We start from the raw sequence: 18830 nt of genomic DNA on the forward strand, positions 1-18830 counted from the left end.
AAAAAATTAAATTTGCTAGGAAGTCGTGTAAATGTTATTAATGAAACTAAAAAATGACTAAAGTTTTTCCACTAAACAATCCTTTACTATATTTCGAAATTAGTTTTTAACATAACTGATTAAAAAACCTATTAAATAAGTATGGTGATAAGAGCAACAACAATAGACTATTAATATTAGTGTCAAACTATAAATACAAACCTTTGCAATAGTGTTTATTCAGTTCTGAGTATACACAAAACCATGTCTTACAGAACCATAATATTGGTGAGCCTTGTACTAACAATACTCCTTGTGCAGGACACATTGTCATGTACTTGCAAGGAAATATGCGATCGTAGGCGTTATGAGTGAGTATATCAAAAAACAATATAGTTATAATAAATAGATCCATAAGCGTATATATATATATATATATATATTTCAAATTATTTTTCGACCGTACTGTTTTAAATATTGATTTATAGTATCAGCAATCGGTCAGGAAATAAAACTCTATTTGTTCAGTCTCAATATTTCGTCACGATTTTGTGACTTCTTCAGGAGAAAACTGTAAATTTATTAGAATCATTAATTATTATGTGTAAACAAAGTGAATATTTTAATACTTACAACTATAAGAATAAATATTTAAATTTTTTTAGCATATCTAAATAAATGACATATTTGTTTGATTTTATTTAGGAGTTATGGTAACCGCAATATTTTATAGAGTGAATTCCCATTGTACAAATTTTAGTGAGTCGGTTAAAATAAACAATTACTATGACAATTAATATGGATAATAGTGTCCGCTTGGTCCGCTTGGAACGTCCGCTTTGGTCCCAAGGACGTCCTTTTAACGTCCTATATTGGTCCGAATGTCTCTGTGCCAGATGTCCTATGGACATCCATTTAACGTCCCTAGCGGAAGTAAGTTGGACGTACAGTGTCATTAAGTGGAACTTAATCGAACGTCCATAATACATTCGGTGGACTTACTTGACGGACTTTTGTGATGTCTCTCGGACGTCTATTTTAGCGCTGAGGATGTAAATTAGACATCAACGCCATTGTATAAAGTACTAAAAGTAGCGTAATCCTGTGCATATTAAGAATGTATTTTGGGAAATAAAACGTAAGTGTTTAAATGAACTTACATTTAATATTACATATATTTGGTATTTACTATGAAAACAAACTAGCTGAAGCAATTCAGGAGATTGGTTATTTTATGAATTAGCTTAAAAATAAAGATTGAAAGGTAACTCTTCAAGTAAGAGAATCCAGATTTAAGAAATGGATCATACCAGAATAAGAATATGGTCTACACAATTTACAAGAACAGAAGATGCTTGTAGATAAGTCAGTATAAATCTAATTGACATAAATGTTTTAATATGCTATTATAACATAATCAGTGTAAATTAGTAAAAGTGGAACGACTAGACAGAAAACCATGCTGACCACTATGAAGCTAGTTCTTCAGATTTACTGTCAAAAAATCAGTCAGTGAAGCCTCGAAAATTTTAGGAATAGCGGAAAGAATTATAATGGAATGATAATTATTAAAAATAAGCCATAGAGATACATAAAAAGAATGCACAATTCCTTAAAAATAAGTTAGGATATTCCCTCTGGACCAAGACCTTTATTGTTATTAAGGTAACGTAAGCATGCTAGAATGTCACAAATTTTAATAGTTAAAGAGTGAATATGGCTGTGGCTGATATAGGGTGTTTGACTATACTTTTCTAGACAGGAGAAAAAAGGATTGTGAATATTGCTAAAGAAATTGGCCAAATCGTTGAAAATTCTGTGGCTCACTAAAAACAGAATCATTCAATCTTCCCATTCTTCTCTTATCCCTTTCCATTCTAATTTACCACACAATTTAACCATTACAAAATTAATCATATTTGCTATTGCAACATGCAAATTAAATTTTATTTATATTTTTATTTCAACATCTGCCCTCTCCTTAGATCTCTTCAGATATTTCATTATCAAGTTTCAATTCCCTTCCACATGGCAGCGCTTGTTTTGGAGTTTTTCCAAGCAGCATCTGAAAACAAAATTAATGTACATTCATAAATTGAACAAACTAATTTCAGATTTTGTTCATTATAATTTGCTTATTGTGAATAAATCATTATTCACAGACGTAAAATTAAACACATGAATTTCAAGTGCTGTAGTTTTAATGAATCTCGCCTGAACTAGAAGAATACCAACCCAGCCATTGCTATTTATTCCTAATGACCAAATGAGTAGTAATTACACTTTGACACTTAAAAAACAAAAATAACAGTGTAGAAATAAAATATACGGCCAACAAAATACTTTCATCTCATATCTCTAGCTGTAATTTTTAAAGCAATCTCATAGCCAGACCTGAACATTTGTGAGTTGGTAAATTTTGCATTCTAAATTACATATAAGACACAGTTAACGATGTGCTTCACTGTCTGTATGTGGCCACTTAAGCAATAGTGAAAATTCTTAAATGTACCTTAAATTGATTTATGGTTACAAGTTACAAACCTTTTAAAATCATAGCTATATGTGTGACTTCAAAAGCTCTATATTGCTTTTTCCCTAGCCAACTATATTTTCCTTCAATTTTATTGCAGATCAGCTTCTTAAGGCTTCTCCTAACAAATTCGTTTATGGTCTCCTCACCAATTTTGGAAAGCTCATTATTCTAAAATATAAATCAACATGTAACACTAATCCAACTACCGCACAAACTTCATGCTTAATTATTTTAGCTTAAACTATCTAATAAAAAAACAGCCTCTGATACAAAATCAATCAAACATTTATTTGCAAATTTTGGTTTCTCATAACCATGGTAAATGCCTATTAAAGCTACAATTTTTGGATATATAAACAAATTACACAAACTAGGATAAAACTGACTACTAGAACTCTTTTTTAGTGGGATTCCGTCAAAATTTACACACATTTCTATAACATTTTTCTTTGCGAAGATAAAAACACCTTTGAAATTTGAATCATATGGATCAGAGTATTTTTTTAAGACCAAAGTAGAAATATTTCCCAGGAAAAACGTCTTTAAATTTAAGTTCTCTGGGTGAAGCAAGAAGGGTTCTAGCATCTGAAGGTAAATGAGAAAGATCAGGAACTTCTTTATGGGTTTTTAATAAATCACCTAGTATTTTAAAGGAGAAAGTCCAGTTGCATAATTTATTAGAACAATAAAAAACATCTCGATAAGGTTCTCCAGAATTCTCGTTACAATCTTGTTTGGACCCTTCTTCAGTTTCATTAAAAAAGGGGCTTTGTAAAGGATCACCAGAATGATCGTCCACGTGACCCGTTTAGATTATTTTAGGTACTTAACATGATGTTGATAAAAAGTTTAAATCGAAAGTATTGTTACCTGAACTATTTGAACTGAAACTCTCATCAAAATGATCAGTTAGGGATGGGATCAGAATATCGGGGTTATTAATATTTTCAACAAAATCCTCTACGTTTTTCGTAACTAGGTATCCTCTGTTAATGACGATTAGATACAAACGTTTTCTTTTAAACATAACCAATTTTAGGAAGAATTACACCTACCTTTTTGTAATAAAATAAAAACCAAACTGAGAAGTAACCTAGCAAATGGTACCAAATCTTTAACAATATACTATAACCAAAGCAAGCATCGAAAAAAGTTGCTTATTCACACCATTCGCAATGTGTGTATACTGCTTAAATAGAATAATTTTTTTTTCTTTTTTCTATTAAGAATTAATACTATTATTATAATTAAACTGTGTCATTTGTTTAAATAGGTATGACATGACAATGACTATTGATAACATCATCATCATTTTGCCACACTTGTTCAAGATTCATCTTGTTAATAAAAATTATATTTTTATTTTTAGCAAACTTATATTATCGTGGTAACTAGAATAACCAAACAATTGTATCGAATTAGCTATAAAGAAAACATTTTTACACTTTACCTAAAAACAAAAACATGTTTTGGAACTATACAATTTTTAAATAATCATGATTTAACCCATTCGCTTTTAATTACTTTATTAACGTAAATAATTTTTATTCTATTGTAATGTTTGCTATTTGATCCCATAATTGGTAAATGTCGGACGTCCAGAAAACGTCCAAGTTCGGACGTCTAGGGAACGTCCGAGTACGGACGTCCAGAGAACGTCCATATTTAGTCCACCCAAAGTACGTCCCACTTCGTCCCAAGTACGTCCGTTTAACATCCAGGGACGTCCGGACCAAAACTGGACGTATATTGGACATCCAGAGGACGTCGTGTGTTACTAGGGAATAGACGTAAGAGAAAACAATACAAGAGAAATAACTAAAATAATTCAAGAAAACAAAAGTTTAAAAGTTTTTAGACAAAATACAAACAATACAGGCAAGAAAAATATGTACAAAATAAAAATAAAAAATGGAAACATTACTGCTGATAAAACCAAAATCCTTGAGGTTGTCGAATCCTTTTATCGCGAAATGTATAAGAGTACGGACGAAGGGCAAGATCAGCCCCTGCCCAAAATCACAAACCAGGGATCAAAATTAATGCCAGAAATAACTCCATACGAAATCAAAACGGCACTTTTAGTAGAAATGAAAAATAACAAATTTGTGTGGCGCCAATAAGTGATTTTGGTTAAATCTCAATATTTTGGGGTCAGGAATCTATAATTAAAATTTTTCCAATTATTAATGAAATACCCTGCATACAAATTATACTAAACTATTTTTTTTAATTTCAGCATACACTGTGATCAACCTGGATATGTCTGTTGTCTAGATTAGTTAGACAACACTACAACAAAAAAGTACTAATTTCGTTAAGTCAAAAGATGCCACTTGCGAATAAACAGCTTGAGTGCAAGTGAACGTCTAAATTTCAACTAACGTATATTTTTGCAATTTTTTGTTACTATTATAAATCTTTCGGAATCTGTGTAAAACTCTAAGTATTGAAATATAAGTATAGATTTTTGCAGTTTATATGGCAATGTAATATTAAATTTAAAATTTCATGTTATTTTTGTTTTAATTCTTCCTTAATAGGTTATAGACTATGTCAGTGAATAAGGAACTAAAACAATTAGGGAATTTTTTTTTAATTTGGCAACTCCCAATTTAAATGGTAAAATTTTTAGGTTGTAAAAATATAAATATTATGTTTATATGGGATTAAGGCACAATTGATTGTAACGAAAATTACATTTTATAATTTATTGTTATTTAACGTTTCGAATAATTCCACTCCAATAATCGTTTTCAAAAAACAATTATCATCATCTTCTTCTTCTTCTTCTTTTGGCTTTTATTCTACTGAATAATCAGCCAGTACATTTGTTTTGTTAATTTTTGGGCCACTGTCGTGAGTCTGAGAATATATCTCATGCCCTATTCTCAGTAAATATAGACATTTCATCATATAATGTCTACATTTTATTTATCTTTTCTGTTTTCTTAAAAGTGGTTTAAATGTTAATATTGGATAGGTTATTATGAAGGTTATAATTTTATATGGTTGATATGTAGGAATCTGAGAAGAATTTTGATAATTTTAGGGTTAATATGGCATAGAAGCATTGGTATGGTAATTGGGGTTTTAATATTAATTTTGATCAGTTCCTGATAGACATCATAACCTTTTATTTTGTTTATTGGGCATTCCCAAAATATATGTTCTAATGTTTCCATTTGTCCACATTCACAGTATAGGTTATCGCGCATGTTGATTTTATATAAATGTACTCCTGTCAGGCAATGACCAGTCCTCATTCTAATAATGGTAGTAATATGCCGCCTATCTATGTATGGGATTGTGTCAAACCATGGTTTATTAGGAAAAAAAATTGCATGTTGTTATACCACTTACCTTTATATTGAAAAGAATTTAACCAATTATTTTGATGCATGGAACATATATTTTATTTTTTAGTAAAGACATGATATCCAAGTTACTTAATCTAATTTCAGCAGGAATATTTAATTCAGCCCCAACCTTTTCCAGTTTGTCAGCTATTTCATTTTCCTCGATATCATTATGTCCAGGAATCCTACATAATCTAATATCTTTCCCATATTTATTTAAACAGTATAGTTTCTTTTTAACTTCCAAGACTCTGTAGTCTTTTGTTGCAGTTATCATATTGTTATTAATTTTGTCTATAGCGCTTTTTGAGTCCGTAAACATTATAGCTGTTTCAAAATTTTTTTCCTCACATGTTATTAGGCCTATTTTTACTAGGCTATTTTGAATAGGTATTATTTCAGCTATACAAATATTAATAAGTGAAGAAATTTTTTCAGAAAAGGAATAGTTTATACTAGATATGTGTATTCCTATGCCCGTTTTGACTTCCTCAAGATTTTGATATTTTTTGTTTTTTTAAAGCATCTGTAAATATTCGTTTGTAATTATAGTAATACGAATTTACAAAATTATAATACTTATGGTTTTGGGAAACATTTTTTTTTAATAATGTTTTTATGATTAGTTTATTATAAGTGTAGATATTGTATTCATTTGAGTAGCAGGCTGGTATGTCACTTGTGTTCATTGATGGTAAAAACTTTTTACTGCTGTTAGGGCGTCAATCAAATATGTTGGATTTTTTCCCTTCCAATATCCTTGTCGATAACCATGATATTTTTTAAGTCTAGAAGCTTATTAAAATGAGTGAGTTGAAGTTGAGCTAATTTTTGCTATGTATTTCGTGGTAATCAATTCAAATCTATGGTGCAGATCGACAGTTGCACTTTCTGCTAGAATGACATTAGCGGGAGTAGATTGCATCATCCCATGTGTTGTTCTCAAAGCTTGGAATTTTACTCGGTTTAATTTAATAAAATTTGGTTAAGAGAAGTTATTAATTACAACATAATCTAATTGTGATTGTATCAAGCGATTATATATTAATTCTAGTGTTCTTGAGTCTGATCCCCACCATACTCTACAAAGTGCACGTTTTATATTAATGCCCTTTTGGGCTTTATTAAGCCTATTAGGCATTATATAGTGTTTAATTTTTATATCTGGTAGATTACTAATAGGCCGGTTCATTTTAAACCACATAGTCTCGCATTTTGACGAAGATAGTTTAAGATTATGTGTATCAAACCATGTTGATAATTCATATAGGATAAAGTTACCTGATTTGCCATATGATTAAAATGATTACGTTTTGTTAAGATAATTTGATCATCCGCATATGACAGGAGTACACAATTTTCAGGTAATATATTGTGTATATATTTTTAAGATAAATATTAAATAATATCGCGCTTAAAGGTGAGCCCTGTATTAGACCTTGTGTAGTATGCGATAATCTAAGCATTTCGTGATAATGATTTTTAACATATCGAGTCCTATTGTTTAAGAATTGAAATATAAGGTTATTGATCTCTATTGGAATATGAATGTTATTAAGAAGTCTGTATAGTATGTAAATATTCACATGATCGAAAGCTGCTTTAATATCTAAGAAAGTAGCATTTACATATTGGTTTTGTGCGAAAGCCAATTGAACGTAGGTATTTACGTAATTTAAATTATCATTAACTCCCATACCTTTTCTAAATCTAACTTGAAATTGGCTAAAGGTTTTTTGATTTTCCACGATCCAATCCAGTCTATTTTAAATCATCATTGATTCCAGTAGTTTTACTACACATTATGAAAATCCCAGAACCCTATAATGTTCTGCTCTTAAATTATAATTTTGAATTTTGTTGTTCTTAGGAATACCTATAATAATTTGAGTTTTCCACTCATTGGGAATCAGTTCACATTCTTTAAATTTGTTGTATAAATTTAGTAGCCATTTTAAGTCTATTTTAGGTAAATGTTTTAACATATTAACGGTAGTATTATCAAGACCTAGTGATGTGTTTTTCTTTAAAAATAGACTATTCTTTAATTATGTGAGATCGAATTCACTAAACAAGTCGACGGTTTATAAAGATACCAAATGCTAATTTGTAGTTTCGGGTAATAGCGGTTGAAAGAAAAAACTTAAAGTCTGTCTTGGCAAAAATGCCCTATTGCAATCAATTTTTAATCTATTGAAGTAATTTTTTGTATTGGAATATATTTTTTTATTATCTACCACTAGAGGGAAAAAAATTATAAAAAAATCTTCAAATTCAGTAAAAAATTTGCAGTTGCGTCGTTATCTCATTAAAAATGTACCATTATGATAACAAAAGTTTTGCCCATTGCCGACTTAACTTACATTTTCCCTATGTTATTTCAATGGCAATTAAAAATAATATCCTAAATTGTTTCTTAGGCTTCTTACACGAACTCAAAATTAATTTTTTTTTAAATTGCAGAAGCTTTCTCGTAAGGTGACCACGGAAGGCTTTTTAGATAATATATTAAGTCTTTTAAGAGTGGTGAGTAGACCTGCAGAGTATTACATAACCCCATAAATAGAGGGAAAAAACGAAAAAATAAGTTCTATACGAAATTTATTTAGTATATTGGTAACACTAGTAACTAACCTAAGTTTGTTAACACTAAGACTTAAACAAAAACATTTTCAGGAACAAAATTTAAACTGCTTAAGCTTACTTAAAAAAATGAACAAATCATAAGTTTTCGTAAAAAACTCTATACACTTCAGGAATTACACCCTACTACTACTAAGGATTTCCAACAGTTTTCACTGTGTTCCTTCACTCAACCGTTTTCTCCAATTTTCCCTGTCATTCCAGTCTCCATCTCGCAGGGTTCTTTTCTCCATAGCCTCGTCGATTTCATCTCTGAATGACCTTCGGGGTCTTCCTCTCTTTCTTCTTCCAATCGGGCTCCATTCTGTAATTTTGTTTATCTAGCGTCCTCTGTCCGCTCTTCTGACGTGGCCGTACCAGGATAGTCTCTTCTCCTCTATATAGTCGATTATGTCTGATTGCACTCCCATTCTCCGCTTAATCTCTGCGTTTTCAATTCTGTCTCTTTTTGTAAGTCTACAGCTTCTCCTCAGGAACTCCATTTCTACTGCTCTTATTCTACCTCTATTTCTCTTGTTTATTGTCCAGTTTTCGGACCCATATGTCAGGATACTTCTTGTCAGGGTGTTATATATTCTCTTTTTTGTCTTTATCGTAATGTTCTTATCCCACAACACTGAGTTTATAGGGGAATTACACCCCTATCTATTAAATTGATTAGAGCCTTCACTTTGCTTCCCTTAAGTTTAATTTTTTTACTGTAAAGAGCCGGTACCTCCTCATTGATAGCAGTAGAAGTTAAAGGTCGCCAATTTTCCCTTTCCCATTCAGAACCATGGTTAGTTTTGAAATAAATTGTCTGCGGTTCATTTTTATTCACTCTTATCATAGATGTTTGGCTACTTTTAAAATCATTAAGCTTCACTGCTGGTAGCATTTTAAAATTTTTGAAGTCTTTGAATGACATTTCAACCACTTTATAGGGACTGGGTTTTCTAGCTGCTCTCATGAGCTGTATGTATTGTTGGGGCAAATAAATAGGGCCAGCTTCTAGAGCCTTTTTAATTGTCCTTTCGATACATGCATGGACGGCATCACCTTCATTCTGAGTATGTCCCGTTACTAAAAATTTATGAGTAATACTGGATATATAGCCGAATTTCTTAAGAGCATGATAGTACATTTGACGTACATATTGGTTCTTTTGTTGCCCCGCACAATTGTCAGAATAAAAAATTATATCCAAAGATTTTTCAATTTTTAGCGAATAGTCTTTCAAACTTTCTAAATATTTCCAAAGGCATGAAGCAATTTCACATGCTCCTCTCTTCCCATCTTTTTCTGTCCTTATGTAACAATAAGTCTCCATATTTTTTATGTTACAAACAGTCAAATCATACATCGCTACTTTTGAGATATAATAAAAAGATGATATTTCACCCCGTGGGAAAGGCAAGACTGCCTGCAGGTCGTAAACAGAGACAACTGTTGATTCTGGTGTTTCCTTTTTGTCCGTGTCTTTGCCTAATCTGCAAGATCTTTTTCTAAAATATGGTTTTCGTATTCTATTTGAATATCTTTTTTCTTGTCTTGTGGTGTATTTTTATAGATGACACAATGGTCACATTGATCTTTTTTCGGTTTGTAAAAGCTGATGTTATAGGTCTGAAATATTTTATAATATTGGTGATAAGACAAAACTTTTTCCCCTGAGGATTGTTTATATTTTTTATAGTCTCTGTGCAAATCTGCAACTGTCTTGCCCCCCTCTATATACTCTCTAGAGGTTTCCTTTCGACAATAGTGGCTTTCCACTCTTGGAATGCTATCTATATGCTTGCGCACATTCTCAATGTCTTTTTTAGGTATTAAGTTTTTTCTGTCGGGAATTTTGCATTCTCTTTTCTCTCCTACTAAAACTCCTGTATTTTTGTCAACCTTGGAAAAGGTTGTTCTCAAGCACCTGTCGGTTACGTCCACAGTATTTAAAAAAAAATCTTGCAAACTCTGATTTTTTCTCCTTCAGAAGTGTTTAAAAAAAAACATGTGGTTAAGCGACCTATTTATTTTTGGGTTCTGCACTACCCTCCGGTACTTTGGATTTAAACTTGTGATATTGTTGTGTATAAATGCCCTCTGGGCTTGTAAACTGCCCATAGCCCAGTACTCATCAAATAACAGTCTCTGTGAATTGTCAAATTTTTCCGAACATTTTAATACACATTTTTCCCCACATGCCGGTTTTAGTTCTCTCTTTCTTACATGATTTTTCTTTCTGGGGGTTATATAATTCAAGCCAAGATTCCTCCTTTTTTTCGCGATGGCCTGAGCTGAGCCTTGTCCCTTTCTTTTCTTCTTATTCTTATTTTCTGGGGAGGCCTTGGAGGGTAAATGAAATTGTTCAGCTGGAATCTTCAAATCAATAGGCCTAATTTCACCACCCTCTTCAGTTTCGTAATTTCAGCTACGGGGACTAACAGTACAGGATTTGGAAGAGCAGCAACCCAGTCTGATGTACCTAAAAAATATTAAATGATCATTGGTTCTGGAATAATTGATAGTATTGGATACGATAAAATTGTACATGATAGTATTTATTACTTACGTTTTTGAAATTCTGAAGTGGATTCTGCTGAATTATTGATTAAAACCTCCCATACTTCTGAATCTATAGAAGAGTCATTATTATTTTTCCCATTTCTTGTGGAGTCTGGTTAAATTTTTTGTGTCGCCAATTTGAATATAAGTTTACTTCGACTATTCATTTTGATACCTACAACACCAAAAATAAAAATTAGTTTTACAGTTTATAATGGTATTAGTATATTTCAATGTCTACTACATTAAATTTTAAAATAATGATTTTAAAAACAAAGCCTGAAATTTGTTTAAATTTAATAAAGAAACTACCTCTCAGCAGTATACGCCACTATTAGATAATCAAAATAACACTAACTCGCTCTGTTTTAACTAGTTACTGACTTATCTGCATGAAATTCAATTACATAAAAAAACATTGCAATTAAAAGAGTACTCATCAGTATTCGTTGGACAGTTAACAGGTGAACATCGTTCGATAAATCTGTGCCGGGTCCTTAACTAGTGCTATTATCAAATTAATAGGTATTTAATTTGAAAATAAACCAACCGATCTTCAAAAAAGGTAGGATCTAATTATTTATTATTATGAGTGAATCGGGGGGTGGTGTTGAGCCACCCCAGAATAATATATCATTAATGGATACGGAAGACAAAAGGTATATTAATTTAAATAACAGATATAAAATAAATGATTCAGGGTATTATAATGTCTTTGTAGAATCTACAGACAAAAACTTGTCCCGTTTATCACCAGTACGTGTCGGTCATTATCTATTTAAAAACCAATATTTTAAACACGATGTACTAGACATTAAAACTGTTGGCAGAAATAAGGTAAAAGTAATTTTTAGAACTTATACTTGCGCAAATTCTCTAATTGAACATGAGCTTATTAAGGATAATAAACTTGTAGCGTATATTCCATCATTTTTTACTCAAAAGAAGGGAATTATTAGGGAAGTCGATACGTTTTTGGATGAAAAGTATATTTTAGAAAATATTAATTTAGATAAAAATGTTGTCGAAGTAAAAAGGTTAAAACGGAAAATAATTGATTCGGATAATGACAATTCTTGTACCTCGCCAGATGGTCATTTTGACATTTGAAGGAAATAGCATTCCTAAGACTGTTAATTTAGACTTGGTTAGGTTTAATGTTGAAAAATATATATATCCGGTTGTTCAGTGTTTTAATTGCTTTCGTTTCGGTCATACTGCTCGGCAATGCAAATCAAGATCAAATCGTTGTAAAAATGTAGTCAAACTCATGATAATAATGAAACATGCACTAACTCTCTATTTTGTTTACATTGCAACTACACTGAACACAACTCACTCTCTAAACAGTGTCCTGCATTTAAACACCAATAAAAAATAAAATCAATAATGGCTTTTGAAAACACTACCTTTAAAGAGGCAGAAACCATAGCTAACAATCCTTCATACGCCAAGGTAACTACAAATAATAGATTCGATATCCTCAATACTATACAAAATTTCCCCGCCTTAACCCCTAACATCCCTGAAGGTACAAATCAAAATCAATCCTATGTACCTACCATTAAAAAAACAAGAAACAAGCGTAAAGCTATCTCTCCTACTGCGATCAAAAAGACACCAACTTTCCCAAGATTTCCCAATGCTACAAACACCTCATCCCAACCTATAATCCCTAATCCCTACAGGGACGAGTTTATGGCGTATAAAGAAAAAATAGAATGTAAAATAATCAATGAAATTCCAGCCTTGATAGAAAATATCATCAAGAAAATTAACCCTAAAATATTTTTACCTAACTTACAAAAAAATACAAAAGAAGAAATTGAAAAAATGTTGAACAACCTAACAGATATTGAAAGCGATGGGGAACAACAGGACATTTAACATACTGCAGTGGAACTGTCAATCTATAAATAAACATAAACCTAGTTTACTTAATTATCTCGAGCACAATGTTGTTGATGTCATTCTGCTTAATGAAACATGGCTTTCTAAAAATAAAAATTTTGGTTTAACAGGTTACAACGTTATCAGAAGCGATAGACCTGATGGTTACGGTGATGTAGCCATCCTCATATCAAATAACCTTTGTTTTACTGAAATTAATGTAAAGAAAAACTTTAATAAAGGTATTGAAACGTGTGCAGTTTTTATAGAACAAATTAAATTGGTAATCGTTTGTATTTATAAACCACCCAAAGTAATAGTCAATAATAGAGATTGGGAAAAGCTTTTAACTCAATTTAGTGGTAGGGTTGTCATTGGTGGGGACTTCAATGGACACCACAGTAGGTGGGGTTCCTTGAAGGATTCCGCTCAGGGCAAGTGTATAGTAGACGCGCTAGATAACAGTAATTTAGTTCTGCTAAACGACTGTAGACCGACCAAAGTAACAAGACCTAATGAACTTCCATCAATGGTGGATCTATCCCTTGTTACACCAAATCTAATTGGATACACCACATGGGATCCTGTTCCCGATACTCTGGGTTTAACTCACTTACCTATAGTAATCACTATCGACTTGGACTATCACCCATGTACAATAATTCCTTCATCTAAATGGAAAGAGTCTTCAGCAAACTGGAATATCTTTAAAGGTCATATAGAAAAAACATTATCCGAAAATATAACCGATAATATCACTTCAGCGGAACGTTTTGACTTCCTGTTAAAGACAATTGACGATGCTGCCTGTTTATTGTTGTAGTGGACTGTATTCATTGAAATTAATTAATAGTCTAAAATACTGCATTTATTTATGAATTTGCACAAAAATATGAAAACAATAACAAATAGTTCTATGCTTCTCAACGGCTGGTGATGGAATGTCATTCTGTCATCTATCGTCTGTACCGACTAGCTGGCTGGCTGGGCTGCAGTGGCGGACCGTTCAAATACAAAATGGGTTGTCGTCGACATACTCCCGGCCTTGAAAGATCCTGAATCTTTCAATTGAATGGAAGGAGAGGACATATTTTGGAGAATGACCTCGTGATGATACCTTCTTGAGTCTTTATTTTTGCAACTCTAGCGGTATTCTGCGATCCGTCATGTATGTGAGTTATTCTGCCTAGTTTCCACTTTGCTGGTGGCAGACAGTCATCTTTGATAAGGACTAAAGTTCCTTCTACTAATTCTCCCTTGGATATTTGCCACTTAGAACGTCTCTGTAGCTCGACGACGTATTCGGAAGACCATCTCTTCCAGAAACTTTGGAAAATTTGTTGGATGCGTTGAAATCTATTGAGTCGTTGTGGAATCTCTTGGAGTAGATCTGGTTCTGGAGCTAGCGTTGGCATTCTACCGATGAGGAAATGAGCGGGACAGAGTGGTGTTAAATCATTAGGATCAGGACTAATAGGACACAAAGGTCTGGAGTTGAGTACTGCTTCTATTTGTGATAGTATTGTTGCAAACTCCTCAAATGTAAGATTTGTATTTTTAAGTGAACGTTTTAAGTGAAATTTACAAGATTTTACTCCGGATTCCCAGAGTCCCCCGAAATGTGGAGAATATGGCGGAATTAAATGCCATTCAATACCCTCATGTGTACATGAATCTTGTATGTGTGCATTGTTAATTTTTAAAAATCTTTTAAGTTCAGACATGGCACCTACGAAGTTTCTACCATTATCTGAGTACAATTTGGCTGGCTTTCCTCTACGAGCGATAAAGCGGCGCAAGGCAAGCATGAATGTTTGAGTGCTCAAATCGGTTACGAGCTCAAGATGAATCGCCTTTGTAGCAAAACATATGAATAATGAAATATAGCATTTATTTAATTTGGCACCTCTGCCCTTATTTTTATACAAAAACGGACCGGCGTAGTCAATACCAGTGATGGCAAAGGGAAATGTGTATAGTAATCGGTCACGTGGTAAATCACCCATGATTGGTTGTATAGGTTTAGGATTAAATCGTAAACAAGTAGTACATTGTTTAACAGTCAACCTAGATAGGTTTCTGCCTGATATAGGCCAATATGTCTCCCGAATAGTAGATAGAAGCAGCTGAGGGCCTGCATGATATAGACGCAGGTGTTCATGACGGAAAAATAATATCGTGAAATGATGTTTTGAATCCAAGACAATGGGATGTTTTTTGTCATATAGAAAATTCGAGTTAGCCAAGCGACCACCAACACGTATTAAACCATCCTGGTCAATAAATGGGTTTAAAGAGAAGAGCTTGCTGTTGGAACTAACGCTTTTTTGTTTTGACAGCTGATCATACTCTTCGCGAAAAGAGTGTAGTTGTATGATCTTCAATAAATAACGACGAGCGTCATTAATATTGGTTAATGTTAGAGAGCCACACTCTCTAAGAATTTTGGGTGTTAATAAATTATTTTTAAATCTAAGGATGTATGCAAATGCGCGCAGTAAACGCGAATATTGTGAAAAGGCCTTGAATGGAAACCATTGTTCTTGCTGAGAATAGGAAACAAAATTGAGAATAGTTTGAGATTTTATTTCGGGTAGAATGTCTACCTTTGGATTTAAAAGGGGCCAAAATTCTTCCCTTAAAGACAACCATGACGGACCGTCCCACCATAGTAAAGAATTTAGTATTTGAGAAGGAGATAATCCCCTTGATAGATGGTCTGCAGGATTATCTTGTGTGGGTACATACTTCCATGTATAGGACTTTGTTAAGACCTGAATTTCGGAGACTCTGTTAGCTACGAAGGTTTGAAGATTGTTAGGAGAAGTATTGATCCAAGCAAGGGTAATTGTGGAATCTGACCATAAATAACATTTATTGAGGTCTATATTAATGGATTCAATTACCTTAGTTAAAAGACGTGAAAGTAATACAGCTGCGCAAAGCTCTAGGCGTGGAATGCTTAGAGTTTTGATAGGGGCAACCTTTGATTTAGCACATAGAATTTTAACCGAGATATTTCCCTTGTCATCAGTACTTCTTAAATAGATACAAGCACCGTAGGCTTGTTGTTATGCGTCCGAAAAACCGTGTATTTCTATATCTTTAGCATTATTGCACACTGCATGACGTGGTATACTTAATTGTTTCAGATTGGCAAGATCATTTTTCAATCTATTCCAAGTATTTAGTGATGAACCGCTTAATTTTTCATCCCAATTCAGTTTTTCAGTCCATAGCCTTTGCATTAGAATCTTCGCAAGTATGATACAAGGACCTACTAAGCCTAGTGGATCGTATATTCTTGCAATTAAAGAAAGAACATCTCTTTTGGTACAAGTTTCCTTGTAATTGTTATATTGTACATTGTATAATAGTGAATCACGTTGGGATGACCAAATAAGTCCTAAAGTTTTTGTGACTCCATCTTTAGAGAGGTTTAGAATTCCAAAGGAATCATCTTGATTATTTACCCTTTCTAAAACTCTTGGGTCATTTGAAATCCATTTTCTGAGTGGAAAGCAACCTGTAAGTAAAATACGTGAGACTTCACGGCAAATGTTCGAAGCTTCAGTAATAGTATCCGCACCGGTTAACAAGTCATCTACGTAGAAATCCTGACGTAATATCTTCGCGATTTCTGGTTGCGACAATTGGCATTCGTTAGCTAACTCGAAAAGGCATCGGATAGCAAGAAAACTAGCTGATGCTTGGCCATAAGTAACCGTATTTAAAGCAAAATGTCGTAATGGATCTGAAGGACTTTCCCTCCAGACTATTTTTTGAAGACTGCGTTGGCTGGGATGAATTAACACCTGCCTGTACATTTTGGTTACGTCTGAGCTTATGATGAATTTGTGTTTTCTGAATCGGATGAGAATTGAAAATAGATCTTGTTGTATACTGGGTCCGACGCATTGAATATTGTTTAATGATAACCCGTTGCTTGATGGTGAAGATGCGTCAAACACGACACGAAGTTTTGTTGTAAGACTGTCCTCCTTTAGGACACCATGATGTGGCATGTAGTAGTCGACAGTAGAGTTTTCAGAGATATCTGCTAACGACATGTGGTTTAGCTCCTGATATTCGCGCATGAATTGTATATATTGTTCGCAAAGAGGATTGTTTTGTGCTAATCTTTTTTCTAGATGATGAAATCTTCTTTCAGCTTGTATCCTTGAATCACCCAACACATGCGGATATTGTTTTAATGGCATCATAACTATGAATCTACCATTTGGATCACGTCTAGTAGTTTTTTGAAAATTGTCCTCGCACAATTGCTCTTCTTCAGATAGATGAGGAATATTTGGCAATTCCTCTACTTCCCAAAATTGCTGAAGAAGTTTAGTTAGTTCCAGATTTGTGCTAAGATTGCAAGATATTGTATTGTGGGGAACCGATCCCAGCGGGCCAGAAATTATCCACCCAAATATTGTTTCTGTTAAAATAGGACCTTGATCTAAAGATATGCGACCTTTACAAATCAAATGCCAAAAAATATCTGCGCCGATAAGAATGTCAATAGATCCAGCATTGCCAAAATTAGGATCTGCTAACCGAATTGTATTAGGAATGTTTATAGCGCTTACATCAATGTTTGTATGAGGAAGAATATTTGTTATTTTTGGCAATACAAAACAGTTGATTATTTTTACAAATTTATTATTAGATGTGCAAATCTCTAACTGACATTGACCTGTAATAGTTGATAGTTTGTTGCCTATGCCCAAAAGATTTAAGCTGACATCTTGTGGTTTGATTCCTAGTTTGTTACACATGTTTGTTGTGATAAATGAAGATTGAGACACGCAATCCAATAGTGCACGAGCCCTTTGCATTTTATTATTCATATCTTTAACACTTAAGATTGCTGTTGAGAGAAAAACATAGCCTGTATCAGAACAAGAAAGCATGCTGTTACCACAAAATGTATTGTTACTTGTTACTGGATTTATTGGCTCACTTGTACTTTGTGATGGATTTGTATTAATACTGCTATTGGATATATTCGAATTTCTATTGAACGTGCCCGAATTATTTTGGCTTATAATGATGCTCCTATCATTTGTATTATTGTGTAAAAGTGAGTTGTGACGTGCTTTGCACTTGCGACATGGCCCGAGTTTGCACTGTTTATTGGAGTTACCCGATCGCAAGCAGTTTGTACACAATGATTTTGATCTAATAAAATTCCACCTTTCGTTTATTGGATAATTTAAAAATGTTTCGCAAGTGTAAATGCTATGGTCGCCTTGACAAGAGACGCATGTATAGTTTGTTTTTGTTGCTAAGAATCCCCTAGTCGTCCTGTTCTCCTTACTTTTATTTTTTGTTTCAATGTTCATTTCAATTGCCTCTAGAAAATCTGCTCTTGATTTTAAAAATCCTTTTAGATCGGATAAAGTTGGTAGTTCCGTTTGAGTAGCAATATGCTTTTCCCATTCCCTAATAGTAGTTTCGTCTAGTTTTGATGTTATAATGAATATAAGTAAGGCATCCCATTGTTCACACGGCTGATTTAATTGTTGAAGTGACTTTAAATGTTTTGAAAAATCATCTACTAATTTACGAAATTTTACAAAGGATTCTTTGTGAATAGATTCCAATGAAAATAAAGCTTTAATATGATTGTGTATTAAGAGTTTTTTATTATTGTATCGATCACATACAGAGTCCCATGCCAAATTGTACCCGTTTGCGGAAAATTCGATAGGTTTTATGACTGCGGCGGCATTTCCTTGTAATGATGCCCGAAGATAATGATACTTCTGAATATTTGTAATACTATCATTTGTATGAATGAGTGACTCAAAAGTGTCTCGAAATTCTAGCCAAAATTCGTATGTGCCGTCGAACTTTGGAATTTGTATTGTTGGCAG

The 18830-nt window shown here is 33.0% G+C and overlaps 1 long non-coding RNA gene across 1 annotated transcript; it reads left to right on the forward strand.

The window, feature by feature from the left end:
- The first annotated feature begins 202 nt into the window (after positions 1-202).
- On the forward strand, positions 203-5032 carry LOC140440515 (uncharacterized). Its single transcript, XR_011950858.1, has 2 exons — positions 203-350; positions 4755-5032. It is a non-coding gene; the product is annotated as an uncharacterized lncRNA (long non-coding RNA).
- The last annotated feature ends 13798 nt before the right edge of the window (positions 5033-18830 follow it).

This window comes from Diabrotica undecimpunctata, chromosome 1 (assembly GCF_040954645.1).
Source record: "Diabrotica undecimpunctata isolate CICGRU chromosome 1, icDiaUnde3, whole genome shotgun sequence".
Taxonomy (NCBI): domain Eukaryota; kingdom Metazoa; phylum Arthropoda; class Insecta; order Coleoptera; family Chrysomelidae; genus Diabrotica; species Diabrotica undecimpunctata.